The sequence below is a fragment of the Mauremys mutica genome, chromosome 4 (genome assembly GCF_020497125.1).
Source record: "Mauremys mutica isolate MM-2020 ecotype Southern chromosome 4, ASM2049712v1, whole genome shotgun sequence".
In the NCBI taxonomy this organism is placed as follows: domain Eukaryota; kingdom Metazoa; phylum Chordata; order Testudines; family Geoemydidae; genus Mauremys; species Mauremys mutica.
This window is the reverse complement of record NC_059075.1, coordinates 26,060,138-26,083,425: the sequence shown is the minus strand read 5'-3', so window position 1 is coordinate 26,083,425 and position 23,288 is coordinate 26,060,138. Positions and strand designations below refer to the sequence as shown.

General features: G+C 40.5%; 1 long non-coding RNA gene across 2 annotated transcripts in view; it reads right to left on the bottom strand.

The window, feature by feature from the left end:
- The window catches only part of LOC123369612, a 252,313-nt gene that overhangs the window by 12,921 nt on the left and 216,104 nt on the right, over positions 1-23,288 (bottom strand). For both annotated transcript variants that reach the window (XR_006579105.1, XR_006579104.1), the window contains 5 exons: positions 20,662-20,784; positions 14,949-15,037; positions 5,170-5,209; positions 1,153-1,238; positions 657-801 (listed from right to left, as the gene is read on the bottom strand). This is a non-coding gene — a long non-coding RNA (uncharacterized LOC123369612). The remainder of the gene's footprint in view (positions 1-656; positions 802-1,152; positions 1,239-5,169; positions 5,210-14,948; positions 15,038-20,661; positions 20,785-23,288) is intronic.

Below are 23,288 nucleotides of genomic sequence, written 5' to 3'. Positions count from 1 at the left end.
TAACAAGATACATTGTGCTACATGGGCTAGAGCCTGCTTCCTGCAACTTAAGTGGCAAAACTCCCCTTGACATCAGAGGGAGCAGAATCATGCCTGAAATAGGCAAATGACTCACTTTTAAAGTGAAATAGCTAAAAATGGTTTCCTCCCTCTGGGCTCCTTCCTGAAAGGAACTCAGGGCCTCCTGCCAAGTTTTAAGAACCCTAAATTCCCACTGAAGTCAACACCTTGCACGAACCACTCAGCTCCTCACAGGACTGGACCTCACCATATTTCTCAATACTTGAGCATAGTTAATATTATTATTGACTATTATTTGTATTACATCAGTATATTGAACAGAAAATGGGGTATAGGAGCCTTAGTCATAGATCAGGGCCCCCTGGTCTGCTAGGTGCTGTACAAATACCGGACAAAAAGACAGTCTCTGCCCCAAAGAGTACCACTCTACATAGAAGATGAGAGAACAGATGGTTACAGACAAAGGAATGCAAGAAAATAGTGAGATAATATTGGTCAGCAGGATAGACTGTGTTCGATCTTGTTGTTTTGGAAAGCTACCAGTTGCTTCAGGAGAAGCTCAGAACCCAAGTCTCGAGTGGTCAAATTATTTCCAGTCATGGTCAAATATTCCACCAAAACAACAAAAATCTCACCTTGCATTTCCTTGCCTGTTCCTCTAAGGCTCACACAATCCTGGTGTCAGCCCTGGACGGGTTCAGCAGTCTCACTGCCATTCTGGCTGAAGAGGTGCAACACTTTTGGCCAAAGGAAGACCAGATTGGTTGTGGCCATATATCCCTGTGGTCAAAAAGATGTGTCAGTGCATCCTTTTCCCTACGGCTGACTTGCAGGTTTGGTATATGCCTCCGTACGCTACAAAGCTTGTATTTCTTTCTAAACCAAGCACAAAATGCATGTATCCTTCTCCCTGGCCAGTGCATTAAAAGGCCCCTTTCAAATCTGGATGTTTACAGATGGGTTGCATTGACAATAAACAAGTTGGTATTAGAGATTTGGATCTGAACTTTCCCAGAGTTTGGGGTGTTTGGATCCAGGGCTTTGGTTCAGGCCCAGGTACAGGTATGAACTGCTCTATACAACACTTTAAGCCCCATACGTTGACATTCAGATTTCTAGTAGTTAATATACCTTAACCTGTATGGTGATTGCAGACTTTGTTCCCCAATTCATTATTTTCTTTCTCCTTTTCTTCCAAGCACAAAAATCTCTGTTGTCTAAGACAGAAAGAAACAGAGTCTTGATAAAAGAGGAGTGCATATGTCCCAGTTTTATACTTCATTAAAATAAAGCATACGACATTGTTTTATGAGGGTGTTTGTATAACATATGGCTTTCTGGAGACAGTACTAACCATTACCTGTTTATCTATTTAAAGCAGGATACTCTGCTATTCATTATATGCGAGCAATACACGAATACACTGGCACATTTATTGTTAAGGTCAATACAATGATAGGATTTGATTACGCTTTCCTTGTTGCTTAAGAAAAGAAAGCCAAATACTTGCAAAGGTTGGGTTAATTTTTTCTCTTTGCTTCTGACTCCAGCAGGATATGTATTTTAGTATCTATTCCCTAGTGGGCTAAGCCATCAAATAAATAAATTATGTTAGGGCAAGGAATAGAGTATCAAGGTCTGGTTTCATGTGGATCTCAACGTGTTTTTCAATTTGTAAAGCTAATCAACCACATTAAAAAAAAAAACCTTCACTACAGTATTGCTTGTCTGACAGACAACTCTCAACTCTAATTAACCAATATGTCTTTTCAATCATTGTACAGCAGCTACCTATGGGATGTTGTTAGTGACTATAGAAACATGTACATGGGTAGTACTGGCATTTCTGTTCTAAGCTCTAATTCAGGAAAACATCTATATTTAGGGACAATAGTTAAGCACTTGTTTTACTTTTAGGAAATACTTAAATAGTGTCCTGAATAGGGGTGGAGTTAATCACATGCTTATGTGCTTTCCTGAATCAGTCCCTAATGATTTTGCAATTTGACTGGCATTTCTGTAGTGAGGTAAACTGAGGAAACAAGGATGATTTCAAGCACGAGGCACATGGCTTTTCAATTTAACAATGGTTATGGGTTAAAATAAAATGTGGGTACACATGGAAAAGATTCCATGAAAACTAGATGAGATAACTCTGATGATAACTACCAGGAGTACCCAACTGGTTGGATTCTGCTTTACAATGGCTTGGAAAGAGCTTATTGCAGCACTGATCAGCCTAGAGATCATCCTGTTCTATGGCATGAACCTGCTTGAAGCAATATATACACTTGTTTCTCTTTTATGGCTTGATTGTGCAAGGTTCAAAGTCCCCTCAACTCCCCCTGAAGGCTATGGGAGTGATAGCACTTGGGATCTCACACAAGGTACTTGAAACTAGTGGCTAAAGTGAATGGAGCTAGATGAGGAAGTGAACCAATCCTTTTATTTATCAATGGTTTTGATGTCACATATTGATGCAGCATTACAGCAGTTTGCAATGATGGGATACAGGTAGGGGAAGAGAATGAAGACATGTGATAAAATGTATCAGAAAGTGGGTCATGTCTCCAAGGATGCCTTTAGGCAGACACTTGCATGCCCACGTAGGGGCATGTTCTTAGTGCTCTCGTTCCAATTTCTATCAGTGCAGAGAATCTATATTGATGTAATGAGGGAGGCCAGGGGGTCCTCTCTCAGAGAATTTTGAAATACTTGATGTAATCTCCTTCATATTAGAAGATTTTTAGGATCTTCCAGACAGATTTTATGCATAATTTGTATTACATGTTTTATATCTCTCTTCCCCAACTCCTTGGGGGAGTGGGAGCTAGCACAGGGTGAAGTCTTCCTTCAGAGGATAGGAAGTCTATAGAGGACTCTATCTTCTTCCCTGATCAGGTGCTGTTGTTGCTCTACTCACTAGCAGTAAAGGGTGGAAGTGTAGGGAATACTCAGCCTGGCACCTGCTCCTTTCATTTCAGATTCCCCTGCCTTGTGAGTCCTATTATATCAATAGAGAAGACAAGAAACTAAGTCAGGGACTGGCATCCCCACATCCCCACTCATCATTGCCTGGGATTTGGCTGAAAGTGGATGTTAGAAGGAGACATATGGCAACAAGAAGTCCAATGACACCTAATTTTGCTTTTAGTCATTATATATTTAATGTACTCATTTATTACCCTCAAACCCTATCTACCATTGACATTTTATTGCACTCATTTTGAAATTATTTCTTTAACATTTCAGTACCACTATTACTGTTAATTTGATTTTGTGTTCTATAGGGGGGAAATGTTTGTCCTGTAAGGATCATAATACTCTGTACTTGCTGTTAATTACAGACACCTGGTGGATCTTCATTCTTTGGACCTTCTCTGAAATTCCCTCCTGTATCTAAGATCTACGTGCATTTTAAACCCATTTGGGTAAACTGTAGCAAAAGGCAGTGTGTGGAATCTCATATTTTCGGTTTAAACCAGGCTTATTTTGGATTAAATTAAGTCTATTAAGAACAGTTTAAGGTAAACTGAATAAAACTGAAGAGTGTCTAGATGGGGTTTTGCACCAGTTTAATTAAACTGGTTTAATTCAAACACTACAAGTTTGTATTTAGACAAGGCTTAAGTCTGCAATCAATAAATCACATTTGATTTAAACAATACCACATATTTAATTTAACAGCTTCACAGGAGAAGTACAGTTGGTCTTATATTAAGAATGGAGTCAGATCTGTCCTGTCCACTCACTGCCCAGGCAGATTTTGGTCAACCTGGTATGCATAGACACAGAACATGCTTTACTCACAGGTGCTACCAATGCAAAATTGCCTACAAGTTATGGCAATTACAATTTTCTACACAAAGCACTGGTGCAAATTCATTTGTCTCTAACCACTAGATTAGAGTGCTCTGTAAAATTAGAAGGTAGAGAGTCTGTACTGGTGTCTTTAATGTCCATTGGTTGTTCCTAAACTCTTGCAACTATGTTTTAGTAAGCACATTTCATACTCATCTGATCAAATATTTGTTTTATCTTCTGCATCTGTGAATATCATGTGAAGTGATGTGCAGTTAAGTATTCCCTGTGGTCCTGGTCAGGTGTGAATGTGAAAGTTAAACGGAGGGCTATAATTTTCATTCTTACCTTTGGTAATATAATCTTCTATTAATTAAATACACTGTAGCCTTCCAATGTGAAATTAATGACAGCCTTGTGTGCAGACAAACATGAATTTCAATATGTTTCCTTCTTAGGCTGCCTCAAAAATGAAATTGTAGAAATACATTCACCCTTATTCAGCAAAGAATATTGAATTTAATGGAAATACTCATGCTTAACGTTAGGCATGTGCTTAAGTCTGTTGTTGAATCAGGTCCTCTGTACTAGTGTACAATTAATGAACATTTTTTCCTGATTTTTTTGTTCTAGTTAGCTTTTTCATAGGGTTCCTCATATTTTATTTTTGAAAACATCTCAGGTGACATTATTGGAGACCTATTATCCACCAACTTATGTCTGGGAACACAAGCTTGCGAAGCTGAAAGCGTTCTAAAATTCAGGTTTTCCCTGGAATAATTCGTTCTGCCATAGATTTTTGTTGGCATTGTCACATACTCCTCTAGATTCACACACAGAAACCACATTGTTGTTCAGTTTGCCCTTGACTTGTGCAAGTAGGTTGCATAGGCAAATGCTGTCATTTGTGTACACAAGTGATAGTGGAAAATATAATGCACATATGAACAGAGGCAAAGGGCATTTGTTCTTTTAAAAAATTCACATTAAATTTCAAGTAAAGGTGCCCATTCCCCACCCTTGTTTCCCAAGAAGATAAGCCTTAAGGATGCAGAATGTTTTGGACAAACCTATTGTACCTGGACCATGGAGAGATTTCTGATTTAGGTTCAACTCAGAAATGCATAACATCTCCCAAAAGGACATTTTTTTTGGTCCAGGAAATAAAAAGGTTGCTAAGGTAAAATTTCACCCAGTTTTAAAGTGGTATGCTAGTGCTGGACTTGCTTCGTAGTCTTCCTTCTTTTTGGCTATCATCTTTTTGTTTTGTTTTTTTCTCACTGTTCTCTTCACCTTCAGTTCCTAGAACCCAATTAAGCAAAGTTCTTAAACAATAGGACTACTCACATATTCAAAGTGCTGAAGGACTGGGCTGAAGTGTTCTAGTCTGTTGAAAGAGAGAAGAGCACTGTATGAGACTCTGAATTTAGAAAGTCTTCTGCAAGCGTGAGCCCTCCAGTGAAGTCTATTAGAGGAAAATCATTGAACTTCCTCATGCTTTTCCCCAGAAGTACTGGGCTCATTAAAAGTCTGTTGATTTGTGCTTTACTAACAAAATAATCATTCACATATATTTTTTACACCTAATCCCCAGAGTCCTGCACCATACTGTGCTTACGCTGAACCTCTTTAGGAGGCTTCATAATGACACAAAGCACTCAGGCAAATATTTGGTGTATGCTGCTGTTTCCTAAAAATAACTCGCTGCATTCCTAGTCCTGTAAAAATATCTTTTTGCCAAAATAAAATGTGAACTATCATTCTCTAAAAAAAAGATTCCTCTCCATCTGGAATCCCTGGGGAACAACTTTACCCCTATATCCTCACCACTGGGTGGATTTCTTTAAAATCCCAGATCTCTGTACAGGAAAACAATCCCAGAGAGAATGTAATGGGGTAGTGTGTATGCCACAGTGCATCCCATTTGTGCAAAACTACACAGTTCCTATTGCTTCAGTTCAAACAGGAATTAATTCAGGGAAGTCCGATGGCCTGTGATATACAGGAGGTCAGACTAGATGATCACAGTGGTCCCGTCTGGCCTGAGGGTCTGTGCGTCCAGAATTGCATTTTGATGTTGGAAGTTAAAATCTCTTTTTGGTCACGATGCTTTGGGAATCCTATCGTGGTCCCTCAGTTTTACTGATGTCAGTAACACCATGTTGCTATATGAAGTTTCCTTGGTCCACATTTCCAAAGCTTTGTTTTCCATCTGAATGGAAAATATCAACAGAAAGTGAAATGCAAAAAAGCACCAGGTCAGAATGAAACTAAAACAGCAGAGCGCTCTTAGGACATTCCCCAGGGTAGAAGCTGGACTGAACAACTTTATCCCCTCAGTTCTCCAACCTGGGGTGCCTTTTAAACTGCTTCGCTGTGAGAACAACCATTTCTGGCCTGCTCACACAGCCTCCAGCATCTAGATTATTCCCAGCTATACTGCAAGAGTGTTACAACCAACCAGCCATCCTTGAATTACATTGCAGAGCAACACCCGGATATTCCCAGTCCTAGACTTTCCCCCAGAAATGTGTGTCTGGTACTGCCCAGCCCTCTCCTGGACAATACAAGCTCATAGAAACGCTGTCATTTTATTAACAAACAATGATGAGCACAAATCCTGTTTTCTCAAACGGAGTTTCCTAAACAAACATACACAAGCGTAAATAAAACAATAAAACAAGTTTATTTATGACAGAAAAATGGATTTTTGGTGATTACAAATAATGAGGCATAAAACTCAGAATTGCTTATAAGAAAATAAAAGGTAAAACACAATTAATATCTAACTTAACAAGCTAAATGAATTCAAAGAAGAGGTTTCTCTCATCATATGTGTTAGCAGTCTTTCTGGCTGAAACCCTTTCAGCCAGGACTCGTCTCCCACTTCAGTGTTAATTTCCTTGTCCTTCAGGTGTTGTTAGTGACATGGGTAAAGAGTAAGGAAGGATTATTTCGGGGCATCGTTTCCCCTTTCTTATAGTACTCTTTTCTTTGAAAATCATCTCCAGCTGAGGAGACAGCCAGTACGGGGGGGACAGGAACCTCCAGTTTTTTCTTTGCCAAACTGTACATTTCTCACTCACAGCCTTTTTCCTGCCAAAGAATGGCCTCTTAACCAGGTGGTAGTCCACTTGATTTTGTTGATACCTGGCTAAGGCATCAGTTTGCCTTTTGTCTCTGAGGAATTGGTTTGTGCCTGCTTTTCTAAACTTGGAACATATCTCAGTAATGTTATACGGTAGAATCTTATAATTTCACATACAATGTTGCCACACATAGTTTACCAGGACAATAATGATCAGCAAATTATGTGTTTTCAAATGATACCTCACAATGCATATTTTGGACAAAATTTGTCATAGTCTTGTAAAAGGGGTGAACTTAAACTATCCAAGATTCAAAAGCTATCCAAAATTAAAAAGCTGTTTTAGGGAAAGGTGTCCTGAATAACATAACAGAATCAGGAGCTACTCAATTCTAATCCCAGCTCAGATACTGGCTTTCTCTGTGGCTCTGGGCAAATCACTTGATCTCTCTATTTCTTTTTCACCATCTGTAAAATAGGGTTAATTATACTTACCTACAGCACAGGGGCGTTGTGAGGATTAATTAGTTAGGGGTCAATTGTGGCATTAAGCCACAGTCTGTTGAACAGAGAGTTCAGAGGAGCGCCTGGGGGCATTGTGCTTCTGGGAGCTCTGGGAGGGCAAGTTGCTGTGCAACCCTTGGAGAGCGTGTTGTGTATGTAGCTGCTATGCTGATCTATGCCCTGGCCCTGCCCCCAACTCCCAGAACACTGTAGCATTGGCAACAGCACAGATATGTAGCAGTCCTTGCATGCTATACTTTGTTTTGTCTGGCCCCTTCATGCATTCACAAAGTGAGGAAGACTTATATTGCTCCTTTGCACATGAGACATTAATGTTTATAAAATCGTTGAAGATAAAAGACTGTCATTGCTATCATTAGAGATTCTGTGCTTGGTGGAGAACAAGGAGAGATGGATCTTTGATTTCTGTTTAGCTTTGTTTATTTATAAAGTGGTATAAGGTGGCCTTAGTGTAAATGAGGATCAGGCCCACTTATTTTAATGTGATCTGCTCTATATTTTTCTTGGTGAGTTTAAAAACAAAGTGGAGGATTTATGACAGAGGGAAAATGATGAATGAAAAAGAAATCTGAAAGGTCCATAGGAGCAGTACTTTCCTTCTGCTGTCTGCTTCAGTATCCAAAATCCTTCAGCTTACACATGTATTAATACTAACATTAGAGGTGAGGTATCTCCAGGCCTGGGAACCCAAACTTCCTATATATAATTGGTTTGTCAACAATGCATTACCACTGAAAATGCTAGTTTGGTTTCTGGTTATCTTTTCTGTTCCCTTTTTCACTTTACCTCTCTCCCTGGAGAGAAGATTAAAACCCAGTTTGGTTTTTGGGGGCTGTGCTGGCAGCAACTGGAGGATGAATGTTATACTAAAGTTACTACTTATTCCATCTGCTTTCTGCATAAAACAGAACACTGATAAGTAGGCCCAGGGCCCACCCATTATAGAAAAGCCCAACAACAACAAGGTAAACTCCTTTTTCTTGGGGAAAGAGAACACTGCAGGGAGGGTTGGGTCGGCATATGCTGTCTAATATATGAGAAATCTTGGAGCCCTGATATCCTTAATCCCCGCCACATAAGTGTATAAAATTTCACAGCTAAGCTGCCAGAAAAGCCAAGACCACACCAGGAAAGCCGTCTGCTTACAAGAAAATACCTGCCAGGTCTTGTCTGCCAAAACCTGGACTAATGAATGAATACACAATATCCCAATCAATCAAACTGGATTTGTCTTTGCCCCAGGTCTAGGTGAGGTCTGGTATGAGGTGACCATAACTGTCAAGCATGCAGTAGTTGTGGCCAAGAAACTGTCTGTACGTTTATGCATTTATCAAGGCAGAAATGAATAGAAGGCTTTATTTTTTAATCAAATGTATTATACACACATGCATACACTGTGTATATCTACATATACACGTATAGTTATACACAGAGAGTTATATGTACACACACACACGCATATAAATGCACACCACACAAACATTTTATAGATGATTCTATGCAGATGAATACACATACATAAAATATACATAACACACATAGCTATTCTTTTGTCTTCCTTCTCCAAGTTATTCTTGTTCGGAGGGATTTTAGTCTTGCATATGATTTTAATACAGGCACAAGGAATATGATGACATTAAGAATTGAGAAACAACAAACCACAGCTTTCTTTTTTTAACTGCAGTGGGAACGTTTGTGTCTAGAGTATTAATTCTCCATCCAAGTCACTACAGTCTGTCGGGTAAATAGACTGTGTTTTAATAGATGTGTAAATACGTATTTGAATGACAGAGTGCAAAGGAAAAGTGGCAGAGAGGTAAAAATAGGGTAAAATTTACATAGTATCTACAGTCACATTAGAGATTCTAATGGCTATTGTAATGATGAAAGAATCAACCGCACAAACACCAGCGAGTATAGGGCTTATTACTATCCCATTACGACTGCACCCAGCAGTAAGCACATTTGACAATAAGAGGATCTGGCCCATAGGTGGTACATTTTACCTTCAGAACAAAAGTATACCTAGGCTGATTACTACTCCACACTTCACAAGCAGCATTGCATTCTGGGTGCAGTTCAGGGAGCAGAGTGAGTCAGAGAGTGGACTGAGGAAGGATAATTGATCATAGATTGGTCTTCCTGGAGGCCATGGAGATATTCCAGTGAACTGAAAGCCCCCAGAAATGGGGTTGGATAGCACAGAGGATTGACAATAAAGTACCTCTCATGTAAGTTCAAAACTAGCTTAGGTCTTTGTGTCTAGGTCTTGCGTGCAATGAAGATACAGTACTCAGCACAAAATGGCTGATTTGGTGTTGACGTTAACAGTAGTGATTTATGGCACAAAGTTTTGGGGATGCAGTACCCACTGACCCCTAGTTTTTGCCTTTTGAAAATTCCTTTGTGGTTGCATCTGTCAGGCCACACCTTTTCCACCATCCCTATTGGCAGGAATGGATCCTGACATGTTGAATTTGATCTCCTTTAAAATCGGATGGTGAGTTCACTCCCCTTTTACTGTGAATGCAAAAGCTCAGTGTATGTCCCAAACACCTTGCATATTTAGGCGATTTTCAAAAGTTTGCAGCATTGGCCTAACCCTGCTCCCTGTTGAAGTCAATGGGAATTTTAATTGATTTTAATTGGAGCAGTTTGCCTAGTGCTGAGCACTTCTGAAAATCCCATCCATAGTCCTTAAGTCAAAATTTTGAAGCATTGTTTTACAATGGTTATATGAAATATTGATGATTAAAAATATACTTAAATCAATGCCTAAAATTGTCTTCAATCTTTAATGCTGCATTAATCCTACAGAGAATATCCTGCCCTACATGGCAAATTCCATTGAATAACACTGAGTTCCTGTATAATGAACACTCTTTCTTCAACAGACATGGACTTATAAGGAGACAGGCGAATACAGCTATTCCAGTGACTAGCAAACTGGGTTAGAACTTAGGATATGTGGGTTCAATTCTCTGCTCTGCCAAATAGTCCTCTGTGACCTCGGGCAAGTCACTTTGTCTCTCAGTGAGTCAATTCCCCATCTACAGAATGAGGATAATAGAATTCCCTTCCTTATAGAGTGTTGTGGGTATAAATACATTTAAAAATGTGAGCTGGTCAGATACTATCACAAGGCAGTGGGCTGTATAAAAGTGCCCTTGATAGATTTATATTCTTAAAGTGTATATTACATTTCTTAGAGCAGTACATTTCTTACATACAATATGTATAGTACACAATATCCCTTTGACTTCATTGGCCATTTGAACACTAGTGCACGGATTGTACTAGCTTCTTTGACATTGTATTGGATCCCAAAGCTCCCGTGGAATCATCTGAGAGCATGCTTTCATATTAAACAGAGGGTCTATTCTCCCCTAACTATTCACATGTAGCTGCTATTAACATTAATGAGATTTATGCATATGAATCAAAGGGAGAATAGACCCTTAGGGCATCATATGGATGGCCCTGCAATGTTTCTTGAGTTTCAGAAGGAGTTTGTACAGTATGGCACATATTCTAATGGTTCCATTGACTTTGTATCACTTAGGTTGCTGGCCCTAATGTGATGTTAATAGAAACTGTCTCATAATAAGATCCTAATTGTTTGTGTGATATTGATGCATACACTCTATCTTACATATCTCTGCTTCCAAACTACTATCATGCACTCTCATAGGAGTAATATAGCAATGACCATATCAGATGACCTCTGCTTCATGTTAGCAGTACTCATAAATCCTAATCTGGCAAATTCAATCTCTGTTGGCACCAGAAGGACATTTTAAATCTAGATGCTGCAATCCTGGGTCTCAGAGAGAAGAGTATTAAAGTAGCGCTGCTACAGCTATCAGATCAAATACACTTTCTGTGATTCTGCTTGGGATGGATTAAAACATAGGGCCCTGTGATCAAAGGGCAGGGAATGAAAGCAATAGACTTGTCTGTATCCTCTAGCTGCATAAACTCAATGTGTTTGCATCTTTCTTTTCACAGAGTGCACTGTCTAACACACCATGTTTGGGTCTGCAGGTGATGTTTCCAAAACTACCTGTATTATGCAAATGACCTGCTAAAACAACTGAAGCGTCTGATCATTTTCAGTCTGAAAATGGAACAATCAAAACTATAGAAGCTGAGAGGCAGAGCAGTTCCCTGCAATTATCTCTTTGGAAGGAATACATTGATTTGACATTCCTAAGAAGTCACAAACATCTGATTTCATAATATAATTTGTGGAAGTAAAAAAAAAAAAAAGCAAGTTAAACATTTGCCTACGCACATCATGTTTACATGTGTTCAAAGAACTTTCTAAAAACTTTGTAGTCTCACCCAACTGCATCATTTTTAAGGCTTGTTCATTGTCATGGGTTTGTAAACAAACTCACAAGCACATTCAAACTCAGCTTGCTTTGCTTTTGGGGATCTCTTCATAGTTCAACACCGTTTCTCTGGATGTTTAATGAACATACAAATGCAAAAAAAAGGACAAAAAATAGATTTTCTCCCATAGGACACATGAATATAGCATTAAGCGAAGTCATTTTTGCATGTATCCTCAAAGCTACATGAAGGTATAATAGTTGCAGTCTGCATTTCTGCAGTGTATCAGATTATTTTGTAGAGAGTGGAGCAAATCATTTGCAACAAATAAATCATCCAATGAACTTATTCCATCTTTTTTGGCTCATGAAATATCAACAAGCAAAACTCAAATTTTCACAAAGATTTTTGTTATTAAAAATTATTCATCTCAGACTTCTTATCACACAGCCCCTCATGCCCTCCACTTCTCCAGTAATGCCGGCCTCAATGCCTTGTTCATCCACTCTTCCACAACTGCATCCTTTGACAAGCCCCCAGCTCCATGCATGGAAGGGCCTCCTAAGTCCTACCCATGAAGCCATTAGTCTCTTCTCACTCAAATCCCTTCTTCAGACTGTTTCTTTCCTTTTGCCCACAAGAATTGAGTCCAAGATACAACTAAAGCACTGTAATTAAGTGGGCTTCTCACTTTGTCCTGCCTATTATATAGCTGCTTTCTTAGAGTATAAGATCTTCAGAGAATGCACAATGTACAACAAGCAAGCACATGCACAGTTTGCAGCATGTCAGGGATCCCACTGAACTCAATGGAAACAATCCCATGTTCAAAGTTATGTCTGAGCCTAAATACCTTGCTGAGTCAAGGCCAAAATGAAGAAGGTGAACATTCTTTAGCTCTCTCTGGGTTGATTATAAACAACTTCCCCCAAAGTCACAATTAAGGATTCAAGATGTACAACTTTGTTATGATTGCTTAGATAAGTCACCTAGTATTGTTTCTCAATGAGCAGGCAAGCATTTCCTAGTTATGCATACTTATACATGCAAATAGATGCACGTGACTTTGAAATTCATTTCCCACATTCATGCTAGTAAAGCTCAGGTGCGTGAATGTTTGCAGAATCTGAACACAAGAGTGGGTGTGAGCATAGCCAAAGAGATTGCACTGAAGAATGTCAGTGAATATCTGTGAGCATTTTTTCAAAATATTCACCCAGCATTAAACATATGCCTTATATAGGCCAAGCCTTAGAACCTCCAGCTTTAGAGTCTAAATGGGTCAATTGGACTTTTAGTAACACCCATTATTTTAACATTTGACACATCAGAGTTAGGGGTGGACCAAGAGAGTTCAAAAAACCATAAAGTAAACAATAATAATTCATTTTCAAAGCACTTTAGAAACCTTATGTGATGTACCATAATTTGTATTATCCCCATTTTGGAGACGGGGAAACTGAGGCAGAACAGCTTTGTAAGGCTACTGAGGGAGGAGTAAGCATCAGAGCTGGGATTAGAATGTCGGAGTTCCTGGGCACTAGAACTCTGCTCTGCTCTGCCTGTCCTCTCAAATATCTATGTGTAGCTTGGGTACTTTAATTTGTCATCATCCACTAACAAAAGACTCCCTCTTGCCACATTCTTAGTCATGTGACTTAGAACCATTGCCAACAGCTATTTGGATCAATTCCAGTCATTTGGGCTTCAGACATGAGTTTGGGGTAGAAACTGCATTGGCTAATGAATGGATGAAAATAGCTAATTTTAACGGAGCTGTTAGCAACCTTTGATACCACTGACCATGAGCTTTCGTTGGTACTTTTGAAACCAGTAGGAGTGAAGGGAGTTGCTCTAAATTCATATTCAGTCTCAAGGGTGGTTTTGGGCAATTGCTCCTATGCCCTGGAGGTTCTTTCACATGGGCAAGGATCCATTTTATTACACCTTTGTCTATGAGACTGAGAGAGATCAAGGGACAATGGATGTAGCTTTTGAGGCAGAAAAGGTATCTTCTTCTGAGCTAATCATCTCCAGGGTTAAATTGTTTTTAACAACCTGATTAAATTGTTCAAGCAGTGGGTTGATGGGCAGTAAAATATTCCTCCCACACATGGGAAGCTAGCAGTGTCCAAGTGTTCAGAAGAATCCACAGTTTTCCAAATTGATTCAGCCCTTCTCTTTTTTCCAGTGTCTTCAGTAACATGCTGGGAAAGAAGTGAGACTGAAAACCAAAGAGAGAACTGCTGCAATTAAATATAATTTTAAATGGCATGAAATTAAGTAAACCAGAATGAGAAAATAAACAGAGGCCCCAAATTGTGATTGGAGCAAGTCTCCTGACTTCAGCAGACTTATACGAAAAATATATTTGCCTCAGTCTCCCTTTGCCTGAATTCTTACTGTTAGCTTTAAAGAGTGAGTGAGAGAGAGAGAAGTGTATGGAAATCAATGTTTCAGATTTCACAAATCGACATTTAATGAAGAGTTTGAAAAGAACCAACCTTTCATGCCCCACAGAATTACTGAAAAAGATCTTCTGTGTTTGCAACCTTGTTGGCAGTCGGGCTGTCTTGGGCAGCAATAATCATCAGTCAGAGGACTGCCATAAAAGCCTGAAAACCCACAGAACTAATAGAAACCAGGCAGAGAAAGTGAAGACCAAACCAGGAATTCATAGGCAGAGGCTTCCAGCTTGGTTCAGCTGTGTGAGGTCTGGCTGAGTCACGCACTGCCACAGCTTGGACTGGTGCGTATAGCTTAGCACCAGAATGAAAGACTTGGCCTGTGTCGACTAGGTCTAGGCTCCAAATGCTTTCCTGGTGTGTTTTCATCCAAGGGTGCATATTTGCCAGCAGTTTCCCTGCCTGCTAAGGAACATCCCTGTTTTTAATTCTCTGCCCCTCTACGTTTAAGTTCCCATAAAGATCGTGGGAATTGATTTGTGTGTGTCCCTGTTCTAAACTGAGGTAGTGCTATGTATGATATATCTTTATGCTTCCAGAGCCTTTATAGTGTATAAATCAGTCACTGTGGACTGCTAACAGGTAAACCTTTAGGGAGTGCTACAAGAAGAGTAGTGAAAAAAGACATGCTGGGAAATGCGGGGAAGAACATAGGTATGAGTGCATTAACATATAAACATGGACCGAGAATAATACCAGTATGAGTCACTTACCAGGAGAAAACAGTTCCGGACATTGGCTTCCAGGTTTTTTGTCTTCATAGACAAATGTTGATAGATATTTTACATTAAATACTATTCATCTGTCAGGAAGAGGGGGGAAAAAAACAAAAGAAAAAGAAAATTGTTGCTGTAGCTTATTAAAAGACCGGAGAAGCCCTGTTCATTTAATTCTTTGCAGTTAGTTCATATTTTGGCTGTTCTTAGAAATGGATCCAATTAAGTTTTTCACACAAGGATAAAACCAAATGGGATGGGTAGGTCACAGTCTTTGAGGTTACACAATTATCTGCGGCCAAAACTTCACTTTTCACCACCAGCTGTGAGCTTGATTCTGCAGTCCTTACTCAGGCAACATTCCCATTGCAGTAAGAGCTGCAGGAGCAGGCAATGTTTGCTAGTTGACCAGCCAGCTGTTCTCCATCATTGTCTGAGGCCCAGGTGAGTGCTGCATGATTCTCAGGCCTCCTTGCATGATTTAGCGCTCTAAAATGACTTCAGCAACAACAGGATGAAATATACAAGTGGAAAAAAATAAATGAGATGAATATATATATTTCTGAACTCTGTAAATGCACGTGCAGAAGGAAATCGCTTAAGTAGGAGGGCATGTGAAAGAGGATTTTATATCTAAATCTATCTATCTATCTATATATCCACACACACAAATAGCTTTAATATAAAAGAGACAAATGGATATAGTCAGCTTTACCTGCAGATATTTTCAATTAGTGTATATTAGGTAAGACAGGGTGTGGGGTTTTTACCCTGATGCGAGATGTAGCCTGATAAAAGGCTGGACCAGGAGCCAAGGAAGGAGCTGGAATCTTAAGTTTGGCTCTGCTACTGACTCTCAGAATAGCCTCAGGCATATTTCTTAAACTTGTTGTATCTAAGTCTCTTAATTTGTAAAACTGGGATGATAAATACCTTCCTCACAGCAGTATTATGAGGATAGGTTCTAATTAGCCATAGATGGATGGAAGAGAGTGTAAGATGCTCTCCTCCTCTTAGCACATCTGTGGCAGGTAAGGGGTAGCCACAGCCCTGGTGCTTTATTAACCCACTGCTGAGTGTTTGTGCTGATCCATGTAGGATAGGAATTGCCACAGCTAAGAAGGCATGGTTCTTTAGCTCAAGCTATAGCAGTTTAAACTCTTTAGCTAGCTCTGGAAGTCCCTGGTTCAGTCCCCAGAGTGTCAGCCAAGATGGTGACAATCACATTTACACTCCATGAGCACAAGAAGAGACAGAGTTTGAGTACCTGACACTCAAAAGTGTCTTCTTTCCACACTTGCTGACATGGGAATAGAGCACATGCAATACTTCCCCAAAAAGACATGGAAGGACCCACCTTTGGCCATGCTCCTGCCACTCCACTGAAAGCATTATATCATCCTTGTATGCTTCACAGGTTTTGTGTGAAAAACTTAATTGGATCCATTTCTAAGAACAGCCAAAATATGAACTAACTGCAAAGAATTAAATGAACAGGGCTTCTCCGGTCTTTTAATAAGCTACAGCAACAATTTTTTTACAGCAAAAATTCATGTGATCCTGCTAAACATTTCTCACCAGCCTATAGTGATTTTCAGTTGCAATTCACCAATGGACAGATGGACTGGTGAAAAAAATCTCCTAAAATCAATAGGCCCATTGTTGTAGATTATTGGTAGAAATTAGAGATGGACCCAAACAGAAACCCCAGATCTGATCTTTCTCTGAAACTGGGGATGTCTGGATGCAGATACCAACCTGAACTTTTTCGCTGGCTCCTATCTATCTGACTATCTCCTATATCTACAATAGGCACAAGTAAAATTGCAGACCCAAGCACCCTTGAGCTTTGGGAATGCTTGAGATCCCAATTCAAATTGTATCATTTACCTTCATCTCCAGTAATAAATTTAGAATTTAAGAAGTTAAACTCTATTTAAGAAGTTTCTTTTAGTTTCAAAACAGCAGCAGAAAAGACCAGGGTAATTACTTCAGCATCTTTTATGTCTGCTAAGATTTACAAACCTCAGAGAAAGCTGAGTGGAAGGAATGACCATCTCTGGGAGAGAGAAGATGAATAAAAAGAATGCCGATATTTCATGTAGGTTTAGGAACAAAAAGCAAATCTGAAACCTTCTAAAAATTGATGAAGGGTAAACCTCGAAAGTTTGGAGTTTTTGGAAGTTCAGATTAGATAAGAACCCAAAATTTCAGCTTGTCTAAATGGATGCTCCAAAGCATGTGTGATTTTAAAGACTAAATAGGCATGGCAGAGCTTTCTAGGCTTGCAGGGATATTAACAAAGTTGGAAAATCGAGTTATGGCCAAAGCAGACTTTGCTTGGATCAGTTAAAGGGAGTTATTATTAGTTAGAGTCATAGAGTTTAAGGCCAGAAGGGACCACTAGATCATCTAGTCTGTCCTCCTGCATATCACAGGCCACCAACACCATTCAGTGCCCACAGGCTAAACTCAACAACAGAAATGAGACCAACGTATTACAGACCACGGAAGAATAGGTTATTGGGTGCCACTGACAGAGAATAGGAGGGGCCGAGGTGCAGCAGTGCTCAAAGCCCCCAAAATGGCAGGGAAATAATTAAATGAAATATACCCAGATAATTCTGGCAAGTTACCTGCACCCACATACACAGAGGAAGGTGAACCCCCCACAAGGTCACTGCCAATCTGACCTGGGGAAACTTCTTTCCCTACTCCACATATGCCCATCAGCTAGACCTGAGCATGTGGGTAAGAACCAGTCAGCCAAGCACCTGAGAAAGAATGCTTAGTTCTACCTCCAAGCCTTGTTCCACCCCACTCAATGTGCCATTTCCAGCCATGGCCATCCCTTCTGCTTCAGAAGGAGGAGGTAAAACAAACAAACAAAAAATCCTCCCAGAATACACTACAGGGAAAAAAATATCTCTTCCTGACCTCTGCTAATGGCCAGCTGAGACCCTGAAGCTTGAGCTTTATGAACAAAGGATTGGGTTTATTTTGGTATTTGGACCAGTCCGTATCTTATTTGGCCACCCTTATGAAGAATGCCCTTAGAATTCATTCTATACAGCTGAAAACTCTCAGGCTTCCCTGGAGATCAGGGTGGCATGATGGTCTCTATTTCTCTGGCATGCCCACAGAGTTTTTCAGGATAGTTTGCAATTCAGCACAGAAGACTTTTTACACAAGTGAGAAAACTCCAAAGTCAGCAAAGGGCTTTTTACCAAAGTCAATCCAAGTATTGAGGACTCATGTTATTTTCTAGTTCCTGATCTTTTGAAACTCTGTTTAAAAGTGGTTTCAACCTTTTTCCATCTTTTTATACTTTTTCACTTTGGAACATTACATATGCAAACTGCAGAGTCAAGCTGAATATCAAGCATGTGGGAGTTTTTAGAGTTAATTTTTTTCAGTGGTAAGGGGTGATTTTGCTGGTTATTTGGTCACTTCTATGGCAAAGAACTTAATAACAACACAGTACAGTGCATATTGCATTCCTGAGGGTGAAATGGTTCTAAAAGATAATGAAGTTAATAAGGCTAAACTGAGCCAGGTTAGTATCTGGACTGATATTTGGGATGCTTCTTATTTTGTCTGGACATCCAACCTTAAGATGCAACATGTGCCATTCTATGAAGCTAGCTGGCTGCCACACTGTCCAATACAAAGGGAAGGGACAGGTGATTTCCTCACACTCTTCCTTCCTCTCTTGTCCCTATTTGGAGTGTGTAGCGGGGTGGTCACCCTGATCAGGTCCAGAGGGGTTAAAAACAGCCCTGGGAGGGGGCTGTGGCTGGAGAAAGCAGCTTTTAGGCTGGGCTGGTTGGGGGAAGTGGCGGCAGCTGAGGCCATGCCCCAAACAAACTCAGCTGGCTCTATAAAGGCAGAGAAGCCAGGGGCAGACAGGGATTCTCCCTCTGCTTGTAGAGGGAGAAGGGGCTGGCTGCAGGGAGTGAGAGGCAGGGTACCTGAGTGGAGCAGGGCTGGGGAAAGGCAGGGGAGTTGAGGAGCTCTAGCCTGGAAGGCCCCAGGCTGCAGCCTAGCAGAAGGCCACTAGGTACTGGGGGTTGCAGAGGGCAGCCCAGGGGTAGGAAAAGGCAGCAGGTCCAAACCCAACCTTGCCAGTGATGAGTAGGCTGATACTGCAGTCAGCCCCAGGGCGTGAGGGCTGGAGGATGACTGGCAGTAGCCTTAAACTGAGGCGAGGTGGGGATAGTGGGTGGGTGTTCCTGGGGGGGAGACCCTGAGAGAAAGGGGTTACTGCCAGGGGGCAGCACCCCAGGTAGAAGGGGCACTGGGTCCAGGGAGGGACAGGGGGACCAACCGCAAGCGGTAAAGTGGATTACCGGCCTGCAGAGGGCGCTCTGGGCTGGAAATCAAGCTAATTCCTTGGAAAGCAGCAGGAGGCGCCACAGGGGTGAGTCTGCATGTCTACAAAGTGACTAGCCCCATGTAGCATTTGTGGCTACATGAGTACAAAGACTGCAGTTGTACCTGGCCCCTGCATGGGTAAGAAAATGGGAAGGAAGAGGCTGCATGTGGCCTCCCCCACTCTACACACAGGGACAAGCACAAACTTGACTTATGTTTACCTGGCTATTCTGAGTCCATTGGGAAGAAAAAGCCTGCAGTGGTTTATTCTGGTGACCTTAACTCACACAATGTTAAACTCAATGGGATTTTTTCCCCAGGAAGTTTCATGGTTAAAAAATGAAATAAAAAAACTGCTTAGTCCCACAGCCTTAAGAGCCAAGATATTCACACACAGTATAGGCCAAATCTTGAAGGGCTATATGACACATTTCTGCTGCCTGAGGACACCCAAACATCCACACGTGCATTGCACAGAAAACCTCTGTGGCAGCTGCCCACATTACCCCATGGAGGGAGTTGGTAAGACACCGATTTTCGGGCCCTAGCCAGTGTCTTTGAAAAGAACATGAAAGCACAAGTGCCAGAGAAGTACTGGAGAGTAATGGTCAATGTCCACTACCCCTCCCTCAGTGCCCTGCGGTGAGCTAGCTAGAGGCCCCCTGTTTGTGGCTTTGAATGGGAGCAAGGATTCCTTTCCTCAGGCTTGTGGTGCTTCAGAGCATTTTCCACAGAGCAAATCTTTTTTACACAGGCTTTGCCCCACACCTCAGGATTTTAGCCTGTACTGATTAGAAGGTAATTTTCCCTGTGAGAGAAAAATACATCAGAGGTTTTTTTTCTCTAGACATAATTTTTGTTTTTAAACCAGTACAAAATCTTTTCAGAGTTTTGCATAAATTCACATTTCAGTGGCATGGGTGTAAGTAAAGCAGAAAGCTTGCACAAGTCCAGCAGCAGTAACTTCTTACTTACACTCAACTGGGTATTTTAAAACGAAAAGTTCGGGTGTCTTTTACAATAGCAAAACCTTTTAATGGCACCAGAGAGGCAGGGGAACTTCACCAGATAACTAAATCCATTGATCTCTAATCCTTTGGGCCATACTTACTCTGGAAGAGTTGCATGAATGGCTTCGATCCAGAACCGCACGCTGCCAAAAAAACGCTTAGTACGTTAGCAGCCAACAAAAATGTAAGAGGTCTGCTCAGCATGTGGGAACAACATAAAAAGAAGTGGCTTTTTAGCTTAGTCTGACAAACGTCAGCATAGAACGCTGATATTAAAATGAAATGGCAGAAATTCTCAATCATATCTTGGATGCAGGGGGACTTACGTGTGCTAATTAAAAGGGACGGGGTGGCACTCTAGGCTGCTCTGTTGTAAGTTTCTTCTCAAGTACTCCAGTTCAAAACCTTCCTCAGGGAAGAAGCTGCTATTAACGTGCATTTCTTGCCGGCTGAAACATTAAAATTAGAGTTCCATTGAAGGCAGATGCACTTCTTCTGTTTAGGCACAAATACAGCGGTCATTCATATCAAACATCAATTATTCTCTTTCTCAGTGGCAACTGGATATTAAAGAATTATGAAAAAATTATCCAGGTATATTTATGGGTCTATATTAGTACCCATATACAGACATATCTTAATGCATTTCACTTCTTCTCTATAAGTATCACTAAAATGTAGATAACTAGCATCAGAAATAGGAATATGTTAAATAAATGGTCATATTGTGCATTATACATACATTGATAATCTTATAGAAGAAAAGGCAGCAGCTCTTGAATGTAGTGTTTTCAAAGCACCAGCTGCTAAACTGTTATTAAATAATAACATTAGCACTTGGTATTTTTTCTGTTACTTTTTTGTACTACTGTATATCTATTACATATGAAGTAGTTGCTATATTTCAATTTACTGTAGTATTATAGATGTGTATGCACACACACAAACATATATCATGTATACACTATATGTAAGTTGCAATAAACTGAAGGTTAAAGTATTTGTATTCTTTCAGGCAAATTCTAAGTTTGCGACAACAGTCTTGCAAACAAAATTATTTATAACGAGAAAAGTCAGTGAACCAAATTTTCAGCTACAGATGAAGAAAACCCAGCACAAGTCAAACATGGATGTGTGTATCCCATTGGTGTGGCATAAAGATCCCCTTTGCACATCCGCAATCCTCAGACCATAGTGTTCAGGGCTGTGTAAATTACCGCTGTGTCAGGGTTAGTCTATGCTATGCTTGTTGTCACTGGCTTCATGTGATCAAAACTAGAGGTTGGAATCAGCAAAGTTTAGGGGTGTCTTGGGCACCTCACGTCCAGCAACACCCCCTAATCTGGCACCCGTGGAAGGCACCATAGTCTCTCAAATGGTTCTATGCTGTTAAAGGATCCTGCTTACATTGGGGTGACCTCAGAAGGCCAGACAAACTGGCTCTTCAGACAAAGTGGCTATACCACACTGGAGGATTTGGTCCAGAATTTGTGTAAGCAAATGGCCCTTGCATGCGCAAATCATATGTTTGTAGGCACAAATGCTGTCTGTGGGAGCTAATTCAGGGGCCACAATCGGGGGACATCTTGGAAAATTCTGCTCTGTATATGAGTTTGTTAGCTGCAGTGAATTCAATGGAAGTTAATCCTCTCAACACATCACAGGACGCATTCAGCAACTTGAAGCATGGGCTCTACAGATGTTATTTTCAGACATTTGCAGCACCCACAAATCATACTGAAGTCAGTAGGAACTGTAAGCACCTTTGAGAAAGAGGTCATCTACCCGTTCTTCATTTGGATTAAAGACAATGCACAATGTAAATGTACAATATTAATAGCCCATATATAGAATGACTGCACGTACTTATTTTTTTGTACTATTGAAAAACCATACAACAATCTCCAATCCTTATTCTACCAGCTTCCTTTTTTTTAGTTTACACTAATGAGATATTACAATATCCTCTGTAAGCCAGAGGCAGTGATAGAATGCGCTCCAGTTCTTCATGTTCTCCCATAACCGGGCACAATGGAACACTGGCACCAGGAATCAAGTACATTCAAACGTGTAATATCCTCCCAGAGCCAAGTCCTGCTTTTCTTACTCATGAAAAAATCCTATTTAATTCAATGGGCATTTTGCCTGAGAGAAAGGAGCAACAGAGAGCCCTCACTGGTACTCATCATGTGTTTTCCTGCAGAGAGGCCAGAACATATAAAATGCTGAGTTCCCGCTGCTCAACCTGAGGCCTGTAGGTCTACCCGCTTGTAGGGGAAATTTGATGATGTGAAGAAAAATTAAGCATGTAATAAAGAGCATTGTGCAAAGGATTTCTGATGAGCCTTTTTTTCTGCTCAGCAATTAGAAGTGTTAAACATAGCGCTTCAACCAAAACACTTCCTTTTATAAACTGGGTTTTATTTTTAAGCAAGGGGTTTTTTGAGCTCAGTAAATAATGTGAAAGTAGACTAAGTAGAAGCAACATGGGCCAATCTACTTTGTTCGCCCAAAACGCACACGTTGTCAGGAAAACTTTTCTCTATTCAGCAGTGTGTATGATTTGCAGGCCTTTAGAACAACCTGCCCTTTCCTGTCTAAGATGAGATTTTAGTCTACCAGGTGAATGATAGGTCTAGGTTTTTTGTTTTGTTTTGTTTTTTAACTCTTTAACAAAGCTTCAGGGGTATCAGACTGGCCTCTTGGAAATGTTGGGGATTTTTACTCCTTTCTTCTGATTATTTAATCTAATCACAGTCCACATGGCTTGTTTGATCAGTTATTATTTCTGTTCTGATAAAATCCAAGTGCATCTATTGAGGCATGAATTCTAGATAATGATCCACCAGCCTTTGTTTTTTGGGACCCCAAGAACTGGCCTGTTGAGCAGACATTGATTTTGAATGGTAGAATAACTTATCAGATTTCTGGCAGAGGCCCAGAGATGAAGCTC